Source organism: Pan troglodytes, chromosome 10, assembly GCF_028858775.2.
Source record: "Pan troglodytes isolate AG18354 chromosome 10, NHGRI_mPanTro3-v2.0_pri, whole genome shotgun sequence".
Lineage (NCBI taxonomy): Eukaryota > Metazoa > Chordata > Mammalia > Primates > Hominidae > Pan > Pan troglodytes.
In genome coordinates, this window is record NC_072408.2 from 41,047,349 (window position 1) to 41,059,502 (window position 12,154).

At 38.1% G+C, this 12,154-nt stretch overlaps 1 pseudogene; it reads left to right on the forward strand.

Moving 5' to 3' along the window:
• Positions 1-6,474: 6,474 nt before the first annotated feature.
• Positions 6,475-7,511, forward strand: LOC467014 (voltage-dependent anion-selective channel protein 1-like; annotated as a pseudogene).
• The last annotated feature ends 4,643 nt before the right edge of the window (positions 7,512-12,154 follow it).

Here is a 12,154-nt window from a genome sequence, read left to right on the forward strand (position 1 = left end):
CACTAAATGCCCACAAGAGAAAGCAGGAAATATTTAAAATCAACACCCTAACATCACAATTAAAAGAACTAGAGAAGCAAGAGCAAACAAATTCAAAAGCTAGCAGAAGGCAAGAAATAACTAAGATCAGAGCAGAACTGAAGAAGATAGAGACATGAAAAACCCTTCAAAAAAATCAATGAATCCAGGAGCTGGTTTTTTGAAGAGACCAACAAAATAGATAGACTGCTAGCAAGACTAATAAAGAAGGAAAAACAGAAGAATCAAATAGACGCAATAAAAAATGATAAACGGGATATCACCACTAATCCCACAGAAATACAAACCACCATCAGAGATTACTATAAACACCTCTATGCAAATAAACTGGAAAATCTAGAAGAAATGGATAAATTCCTGGAAACATACACCCTCCCAAGTCTAAACCAGGAAGAAGTCGAATCCCTGAATAGACCAATAACAAGTTCTGAAGTTGAGGCAGTAATTAATAGCCTACCAAGAAAAATAAGTCCAGGACCAGATGGATTTCCAGCCAAATTCTACCAGAGGTACAGAGAGGAGCTGGTGCCATTCCTTCTGAAACTATCCAAACAATAGAAAAAACAGGGAATCCTCCCTAACTCATTTTATGAAGCCAGCATCCTTCTGATACCAAAACCTGGCAGAGACACACACACAAAAAAAGAAAATTTATGACCAATATCCCTGATGAACATCAATGCAAAAATCCTGAGTGAAATACTGGCAAACCAAATCCAGCAGCAAATCAAAAAGCTTATCCCCTATGACCAAGTCAGCTTCATCCCTGGGATGCAAGGCTGGTTCAACATACGCAAATCAATAAATGTAATCCATCAAATAAACGGAACCAATGACAAGAACCACATGATTATATCAATAGATGCAGAAAAGGCCTTTGACAAAATTCAACAGCCCTTCATGCTAAAAACTCTCAATAAACTAGGTATTGATGGAACGTATCTCAAAATTATAAGAGCTATTTATGACAAACGTAGCCCATATCCTACTGAATGGGCAAAAGCTGGAAGCATTCCTTTTGAAAACCAGCACAAGACAAGGATTCCCTCTCTCATCACTCTTGTTCAACGTAGTATTGGAAGTTCTTGCCAGGGCAATCAGGCAAGAGAAAAAAATATAGGATATTCAAATAGGAAGAGAGGAAGTAAAATTGCCTCTGTTTGCAGATGACATGATTGTATATTTAGAAAACCCCATTGTCTCAGCCCAAAATCTCCTTAAGCTGATAAGAAACTACAGCAAAGTCTCAGGATATAAAATCAATGTGCAAAAATCAAAAGCATTTCTATACACCAATAATAGACAAACATAGAGCCAAATCATGAGTGAACTCCCATTCACAATTGCTACAAAGAGAATAAAATACCCAAGAAAACAACTTACAAGGAATGTGAAGGACCTCTTCAAGGAGAACTACAAACCACTGCTCAAGGAAATAAGAGAGAACACAAACAAAAGGAAAAACATTCCATCCTCATGGATAGGAAGAATCAATATCATGAAAATGGCCACACTTTTCAAAGTAATTTATAGATTCAATGCTATCCTCATCAAGCTACCATTGACTTTCTTCACAGAATTAGAAAAAAACTATTTTAAATTTCATATGGAACCAAGAAAGAGACCACATAGCCAAGACAATCCTATGCAAAAAGAACAAAGCTGGAGGCATCAGCTACCTGACTTCAAACTATACTATCAAAAGAAACTATCAAGCCTACAGAAACCAAGACAGCATGGTACTGGTACCAAAACAGACATATAGACCAACGGAACAGAACAGAGGCCTCAGAAATAACACCACACATCTACAGCCATCCGATCTTTGACAAACCTGTCAAAAACAAGCAATGGTGGGCCGAGCACGGTGGCTCATGCCTGTAATCCCAGCACTTTGGGAGGCCAAGGTGGGCAGATCACAATGTCAGGAGACTGAGACCATCCTGGCTAACATGGTGAAACCCTGTCTCTACTAAAAATACAAAAAATTAGCCAGGCATGGTGGCAGGCACCTGTAGTCCCAGCTACTCGGGAGGTTGAGGCAGGAGAATGGCATGAACCAAGGAGGCAGAACTTGCAGTAAGCTGAGATCGCACCACTGCACTCCAGCCTGGGGGATAGAGTGAGACTCCATCTCAAAACAAACAAACAAGCAATGGGGAAAGGATTCCCTATTTAATAAATGGTGTTGAGAAAACTAGCTAGCCATATGCAGAAAATTGAAACTGGACCCCTTCCTTACACCTTATACAAAAATTAACTCAAGATGGATTAAAGACTTAAATGTAAAACCCCAAACCATAAAAACCCTAGAAGAAAACCTTGGCAATACCATTCAGGATATAGGCATGGGCAAAGACTTCATGACTAAAACACCAAAAGCAATGGCAACAAAAGCCCAAATTGACAAATGGGATCTAATTAAACTAAAGAGCTTCTGCACAGCAAAAGAAACTATCATCACAGTGAACAGGTAACCTACAAAATGGGAGAAAATTTCTGCAATCTATCCATCTGACAAAGGGCTAATATCCAGGATCTACAAAGAACTTAAATAAATTTACAAGAAAAAAACAACCCCATCAAAAAGTGGGCAAAGGATATAAACAGACACTTTTCAAAAGAAGACATTTATGTGGCCAACAAACATATGAAAAAAGCTCATCATCATTGGTCATTAGAGAAATGGAAATAAAAACCACAATGAGATAGCATCTCACACCAGTTAGAATGGCAATTATTAAAAAGACAGGAAACAACAGATGCTGGAGAGAAGGTGGAGAAATAGGAACACTTTTACACTCTTGATGGGAGTGTAAATTAGTTCAACCATTGTGGAATACAGTGTGGCAATTCCTCAAGGATCTAAAACCAGAAATACCATTTGACCCAGCAATCCCATTACTGGGTATATACCCAAAGGATTGTAAATCATTCTACTATAAAGACACATGCACAACGTATGTTTATTGCAACACTATTCACAATAGCAAAGACTTGGAACCAAACCAAATCCCCATCAATGATAGACTGGATAAAGAAAATGTGGCACATATACACCATGGAATACTATGCAGCCATAAAAAAGGATGAGGTCAAGTTCTTTGCGGGGACATGGATGAGACTGGAAACCATCATTCTCAGCAAATTAACACAAGAACAGAAAACAAAACACTGCATGTTCTCACTCATAAGTGGGAGTTGAACAAGGAGAACACACAGGCACAGGGAGGGGAATATCACACACCGAGACCTGTCGGGGGCTGGGGTGCTAGGGGAGGGATAGCCTTAAGAGAAATACCTAATGTAGGTGACGGTTTGATGGGTGCAGCAAACCACCATGGCACGTGTATACCTATGTAACAAACCTGCGCATTCTGCACTTGTATCCCAGAACGTAAAGTATAATTTAAAAACTAAATTAATTAATTAAAATTAAAATTAGAATAAACAAATAATAAAATAAAGAGCATGATTATCTCAATAGATGCAAAAAAAAGTCTTTTGATAAAATTCAATATCCCTTCATGTTAAAAACCCTCAATAAACTAGACATTGAAGGAAAATACTTCAAAATATAAGAGCCTTTTCTGACAAAGCCACAACCAACATCATACTGAATGGGTAAAAGCTGGAAGCCTTTCCTTTGAAAACTGGCACAAGAGAAGGATGTCCTCTCTCACCACTCACATTCAATATAGTATTGGAAGTCCTGGTGAGAACAATCAGGCAAAAGAAAGAAAGAAAAAGCATCCAAATGGGAAGATAGAAAGTCAAACTATACCTGTTTGCAGATTACATGATTCTTCATCTGGAAAACCCCATAGTCTCTGCCCAAAAGCTCCTTGATCTGATAAACAACTTCAGCACAGTTTCAGGATACAAAATCAATGTCTAAAAATCAGTAGCATTCCTATACATCAACAACATCCAAGCCAACAGCCAAATTAGAAATGCAATCCCATTCACAATTGCCAGAAAAAGAATACAATACCTAAGAATACAGCTAACCAAGGAGATGAAAGATCTCTACAGTTAGAATTACAAAACACTGTTCAGAGAAATCAGAGATGACACAAACAAATAGAAAAACATTGCATGCTCACAGATAGGAAGAACCAATATCATTAAAATGGCCATACCGCCCAAAGCAATTTACAGATTCAAAACTATTCCTATCAAATTGCCAATGACATTCTTCACAGAACTAGAAAATACTACTTTAAAATTCATATGGAGCCAAAAAAAAGAGTCCAAATAGCCAAAGCAATCCTAACCAAACAGAACAAAGCAGGAGGCATCATGCTACCGGACTTCAAGCGATAATACAGGGCTACAGTAACCAAAACAGCACAGTACTGGTACAAAAACAGACACATAGGCCAACGGAACAGAATAAAGAACCGAGAAATGAGGTCGCACACCTATAACCATCTGATCTTTGACAAAGCTGACAAAAACAAGCAATGGATAAACAACTCCTCATTCAATAAACTCTGCTGCAGTAAATGTCTAGCCATATGCAGAAGATTGAAACTGGTCCCCTAGTTTACATCACATACAAAAATCAACTCAAGATCGATTAAAGACTTAAATGTACAACCTAAAACTATAAAAACCTTGGAAGATAACCTAGGAAATACCATTCTGGACATCAGCCCTGGCAAAGATTTCATGACGTAGACACCAAAAGCAATTGCAGCAAAAACAAAAACTGACAAATTGGATCTAATTAAATCTCAGAGCTTCTGCACATCAAAAGAAGCTATCAATTGAGTAAACAAACATCCTACAGAATGGTAGAAAATATGTTCAAACTAAGCATCCAACAAAGGTTCAATATCCAGAACTTATAAGGAACTTAAGCTTACAAGCAAAAAACAAATAAACCCATTTAAAAGTGGGCAAAGGAAGGACATAAACAGACACTTTTTAAAAGCAGACATACATATGACAAACAAGCATATGAAAACATGCTCAACATCACTAATCATTAGAGGAATGCAATCAAAACCACCATGAGATACCATCTCACACCAGCAAGAATGGCTAATATTAAAAAGTCTAAATATAACAGACACTGGTGAGGTTGCAGAGAAAAGGGAACACTTACACAGTGCTGCTGACAGTGTAAATTAGTTCAGCTACTGTGGAAAACAGTGTGGTGACTCCTCAAAGAACTTAAAACAGAATTACCATTTGACCCAGCAATCTTATTACTGGTTATATACCCAAAGGAATATAAATTGTTCTTCCATAAAGACACATGCACATGTACATTCATCACAGCACTATTCACAGTAGCAAAGACATGGAATCAACCTAAATCCCCATCAACGGTAGAGTGCATAAAGAAAATGTGGTACATATATACCAGAGAATAATATGCAGCCATAAAAAGAATGAGATCATGTCCTTTGCCAGACCATGGATGGAGCTGGAGGGCATTATCCTAAGCAAAATAACACGGGAACAAAAAACCAAATACCACATGTTCTCACTTAAAAGTGGGAGCTGAACATTGAGTACACATGGACATGAAAAAGGGAAAAATAGACACTGGGGCCTACTTGAGGGTGGAGGGTGGGAAGAGGGTGAGGATTGAAAAACTACCTATTGAGTATCATGCTTATTACCTGGGTGATGAAATAACCTGTACACCAAACCCTCATGATATGTAATTTACCTATATAACAAACATGAACATGTACCCCAGTTTAAAAGGTTCCCCCACATCTTATCAGGGCTTGATAGATTATTTCTTTTTTTAGCACTGAATAGTGTTCCATTGTTTAGATGTACCACAGTTTATCTACTTACTGAAGAACATCTTGGTTGCATCCAAGTTTTGGCAATCATGAATAAAGCTGCTATTAATATGAATATCAATGTACCAAAAAAAAAAAATCAGTGAGGTGTTTCGTGTGCTGGTACTCTCCCATTTAATAATCAGTTTGAACACCACAGACACACTGAGCTATAAATTTATATTCATTACACTTTTCTTTATGTGAGACACATTTCACAGTAATGGAAAGATTTAAAAGAATGAGAATACATAAAAAACAAAACACAAATTCAATCAGAAAACTAATTGAAAAACATCAATATCAGTTATTCTATATAGCATTATTGAATCTATATGGAAATAATCATCATAATAGGTGGCCTATGCAGCATTATTAGTTTGATAATGTAATCATTTAACAGGTTTTCTGTCTTCTTTTTTCATTAACTTGCTGCTTTTCCCCTCTATGCCCTTCCATGGTAGGGATGAGCTAGTTTGGTATATTATTAATGTTTTGAGATTATACCATTAATGAATATATATATACATATTCTGATACAGATTAGAGAAAGGAAATGTATCCTTAGATGTTCCACTCTGAATAACAGAAGTATCTACAATCGGTAGCCGCTGCGGAGCCTGCCGCCACCGCCTCTGAGCAGAAGATGGCTGTGCCACTCACGTATGCCAATCTTGGCAAATCTGCCAGGGATGTCTTCACCAAAGGATATGGATTTGGCTTAATAAAGCTTGATTTGAAAACAAAATCTGAGAATGGATTGGAATATACAAGCTCAGACTCTGCCAACACTATGGCCACCAAAGTGATGGGCAGTCTGGAAACCAAGTACAGTTGGACTGAGTAAGGCCTGACGTTTACACAGAAATGGAACACCGACAATACACTAGGCACCGAGATTACCGTGGAAGATCAGCTTGCACGTGTACTGAAGCTGACGTTCGATTCATCCTTCTCACCTAACACTGGTGGAAAAAAAGCTAAAATCAAGACAGGGTACAAGTGGGAACACATCAATCTGGGCTGCGACATGGATTTCGACATTGCTGGGCCTTCCATCCAGTGTGCTCTGGTGCTGGGTTACAGCGGCTGGCTGGCCAACTACCAGATGAATTTTGAGACTGCAAAGTCCCGAGTTACTCAGAGCAACTTTGCAGTTGGCTACAAGACTGATGAATTCCAGCTTCACACTAATGTCTGACAGAACAGAGTTTGGTGGCTCCATTTACCAGAAGGTGAACAAGAAGTTGGAGACTGCTGTCAGTCTCGTCTGGACAGCAGGAAACAGTAATACGCTTCAGAATAGCAGCCAAGTATCAGATTGACCCTGACGCTTGCTTCTTGGCTAAAGTCAACAACTCCAGCCTGATAGGTTTAGGATAAACTCAGACCCTAAAGCCAGGTATCAAACTGACACTGTCAGCTCTTCTGGATCTCAAGAAGGTCAGTGCTGGTGGCCCCATGCTTGGTCTAGGACTGGAATTTCAAGCAAGAATGAATACTGTACAATTGTTCAATTTTAAACTATTTTGCAGCATAGCTACCTTCAGAATTTGGTGTATCCTTTAATGTTGTATGTCTGGGATGCAAGTATTGCTAAATATGTTAGACCTCCAGGTTAAAGATGATTCAGCTTTAAGATGTTACCCTTTCAGAGGTACAGAAGAAACCCGTTTCCAAAAAGGTCTTTTCAGTGGTAGAGTTGGGGGAAACTTGGTGGCCCCTGTGAGAGGCCAGTTTTCTTTTTTATCTAGAAATGGCTGCAAGTGGAAGCTGATAATATGTAGGCACTTTATAAATTCATATTGAGTAAATGAATGAAATTGTGATTTCCTGATAATCAAACTTTGGTTTCCTAACCCTGATTGATGAGAGGCTCACTGCTTGATGGTGTGTATAAACTCACCTGAATGGGACTTTTTTAGGCAGATCTTCATGACCTGTTCCCACCCCAGTTCATCGCCACCTCTTTTACACCAAAAGGTCTGCGGGGTGTGGTCACTGTTTCTTTTGTGCCATTTTGGGGTGGAGAGGGTGGATGTGAGGAAGCCAGTAATTCTGGACTTATTCCTTCTCGTGTTGTGTTTTTTTGCCCTTGCACCAAAGTATGAAATAGCTTCCAGGAGCTCCAGTTATAAGCTTAGAAGAGTCTGTGTGATTGTAATCACATGGTAACAACACTCAGAATCTAAATTGGACTTCTGTTGTATTCTCACCACTCAATTTGTTTTTTAGCAGTTTAATGGGTACATTTTAGAGTCTTCCATTTTGTGTGGAATTAGATCCTCCTCTTCAAATGCTGTAATTAACATCACTTAAAAAAACTTGAAAAAATATTGAAACCTCAAAAAAAAAAAGAAGTATCTACAATCACCACCCCAGAGGAGAGTCAGAAATGAGTGAAGCCAAGCCTCAGAAACAAAGATTCAGTATATCATGTCAGAATAAAAACCAAAAACTGAACCGATGACCATAGCTTTGTCTGGAAAGATGGGATAAAGGATGGAAACAGGAATCTTGAGAAAAAGCAAAAGATGAAAAAGGAAATGAGGGAAGGAGACTACAAAAAATCCATTTCCAGAAGTTATCTGATTTTGACTATGAACTTAAAAGTGATATATGAGAGAAACAAACACTGAATAACAGCTTCAGGTGCCCAGTGAGTTTGTTATCAGACATCACTCAAGTCATGTCAGAATAAAAACCAAAAACTGAACCGATGACCATAGCTTTGTCTGGAAAGATGGGATAAAGGATGGGCACAGGGATCTTGAGAAAAAGCAAAAGATGAAAAAGGAAATGAGGGAAGGAGACTACAAAAAATCCATTTCCAGAAGTTATCTGATTTTGACTATGAACTTAAAAGTGATATATGAGAGAAACAAATAAACACTGAATAACACTGAATAACAGCCTCAGGTGCCCAATGAGTTTGTTATCAGACACAGGAAAATAGATTCTCTCTAAAGGAGTAAAAAAATCTCCCAGACACTGCATAGCATAATGAATGAATGAAAATTTTGTTTCATGACGAATTAATGACTGATTGATTTTATTATTAAATCTTAATTTTTTGTTTCCTCTTACCAACAAATAGAGTGATTTTCCAAGTTGAGATGTAATTACAAAATTAATATTTTGTAGAAGTTACATTATTTCAGGAAAGTAAGCCAGTGTGAGCCTTCAGAAAGACAGCAAATCAAAACCTCTATTGCTGTAAAAAGAAAATTACATAAAAGCCTGGTGAAATACAGTGAAAGCTGAACAGAGCGCTGAAGTGACACCAAGCACTGAGCATAATCGAGGAACCCTTTTAGCAGAGACAAAAATGGACCTAACAGGAGATCTCCAGGCTATTTTCCTTTGCTAGCCTGACCATGTGACTCAACTGACATTTTTGCCAACATTATATGGCTTCTTGTTTCTTGCAGGCTTTTAAGTGTTGCCAGGTACCTATGCCAATGCAAAATTGGCATTTTCTCTGACATCACTGTTGCCCAGTTTGTTGGCTCCAACGATGAAGGAAGGTTAGTGACAGAGCATGAAAGCAGGCATAAATTCTGGGGACAAAATGGTTCCCCAAGGTACCTGAGGCCTTAGTCCCAAGGTCGCACTGCTCTGAGCTGGGAGCATACATTTTGATATTGGGAATATTAAGATAGAAGCAAGAAGAAGAAAATGACATGGAGAGCCTCCTTTCAGTTAAGCCCCTATGGGGCATTTTCTTTTTTTTTTTTTTTTTTTGCATTTTTTTTAATACTTTAAGTTCTAGGGTACATGTGCACAACGTGCAGGTTTCTTACATATGTATACATGTGCCATGTTGGTGTGCTGCATCCATTAACTCGTCATTTACATTAGGTATATCTCCTAATGCTATCCCTCCCCTGCTCCCCCAATCCCATGACAGGCCCGGTGTGTGATGTTCCCCTTCCTGTGTCCAGGTGTTCTCACTGTTCAATTCCCACCTATGAGTGAGAACATGTGGTATTTGGTTTTCTGTCCTTGCCATAGTTTGCTCAGAATATGGTTTCCAGCTTCATCCATGTCCACGCAAAGAACTTGAACTCATCCTTTTTTATGGCTGCATAGTATTCCATGGTGTATATGTGCCACATTTTCTTAATCCAGTCTATCATTGTTGGACATTTGGGTTGGTCCCAAGTCTTTGCTATTGTGAATAGTGCCACAATAAACATACGTGTGCATGTGTCTTTATAGCAGCATGATTTATAGCCTTTGGGGTATATACCCAGTAATGGGATGGCTGGGTCAAATGATATTTCTAGTTCTAGATCCTTGAGGAATCGCCACACTGTCTTCCACAATGGTTGAACTAGTTTACAGTCCCACCAACAGTGTAAAAGCGTTTCTGTTTCTCCACATCCTCTCCAGCACCTGTTGTTTCCTGACTTTTTAATGATCGCCATTCTAACTGGTGTGAGATGATATCTCATTGTGGTTTTGATTTGCATTTCTCTGATGACCAGTGATGATGAGCATTTTTTCATGTGTCTGTTGGCTGCATAAATGTCTTCTTTTGAGAAGTGTCTGTTCATATCCTTCACCCACTTTTTGATGGGGTTGTTTGATTTTTTCTTGTAAATTTGTTTGAGTTCTTTGTAGATTCTGGATATTAGCCCTTTGTCATATGGGTAGATTGTAAAAATTTTCTCCCATTCTCTAGGTTGCCTGTTCACTCTGATCGTAGTTTCTTTTGCTGTGCAGAAGCTCTTTAGTTTAATTAGATCCCTATGGGGCATTTTCAAGTCCAGAGAACCCTCACTGCATGGCCCATGAAGTCAAACGCCTCTATGCTATTTCTTAAATTTGTCAGCATCTTCGCTGCTCCTTGGGATTCAAACTATGGAATATTTTATGATCAATTAATTTTTAAACCATAAAAGACAAATCATGAATTAGCAAGCGAATACACAAAGTAGCCTGTGCATATACAACTGTATAAAATATATATAATAAAGAATAAAATAGTATGAAAAGAAACCTCATCTAAGAATAGTTTAAAAAGAAAAGTGATTTAAAGAACAGCAGACTAGAAGGAAGCTCACAAAGTCCTTGGGGTCTTGGACAAACAGGTTAAGCCTATACTTTGAGGAACAATGCCAACAACTCTACCTGACAGGACTGGGCTGATGAGAAAACAACCACAACATCTACTGGTGCTGCCAAACACTAAATTCCAAAAGTTTACAAGTAACAGTGAATGATGTTAGCATAATGCACTTCTGAATGAGAATCCAATCTTGCAATCACTATAGCCTTGGAAGTTGGATGCTTTTGAAACCAGTATATGCCCAGGAAACGGAAGCTCCCTGTAAAGCCTGTTATCACATGCTGTTCACATCCAAAATTAAATCCTGGGGTGATTGGCTAGATTGGCAGAGTTTAGTACACAAGCCTGAGCCTTGGCTGCAAGGATGGTTGGGAAACTGTATTTCAACCTTTCTTTTAGGGTTGGGTTTATATTTGTCCCAAACATAGAAAAGCTATTCAGAAGATGACAAGTAGCCTCAAATTTCACAATTTTGCATCAGTGATACTATTAGGGTTGTGCAGTTGTTCGTTTTAATACAAATTCTGAAATGTTTCCTTTAATCTAATTATTTTTCCAATGCAGTGAAAACTGCTTGAAATCACATGATAATATTTTTATTAAAATAAGCATTTTTCAATTTAACAGTTTATTATGAAGTTGAGCAAACATTCACCATATAACCCAGCAATTCCACTCCCAGTTATTCACCTGAGACAAATGAAAACTTATGTTCACACAAAAAACTTGTACACAAATTTTCATAGCAGCTTTATCTGTGACAGTTAAAAGCTGGAAATAACCTTGATATCCTCCAGTGGGTGAATGGATAAACAAACTGTGTATGTCCACATGACAGAATATTACTCAGCAGTAAAAAAGAACTATTGATACACTCAAAAACTTGGACAAATCTCAAAGACATTATGTTGAGTGAAAGAAGCCAGTCTCAAAAGATTACATACCGTTTGATTCCATTGATTTGACATTCTCAAAAAAACAAAACTATAGTGATAAGAAAGACATCAGTGGTTTCCAGGAATAACGGGTGGGGTAAGGCTGTGACTACAAGGGGACAACACAAAGGAGTTTTGGGGGTTGATAGAACTGTTCTATGTCCTGATTGTTGTGATGGTTACATAATCTGTGCACAAATCTACCCAAAAATGTGACCAAACACTAATGGGAAAGAAAAGCAAAATTTACTATATGATATTTTGTAATGTAAAATTTTAAAATAATATGGATTTTTGTG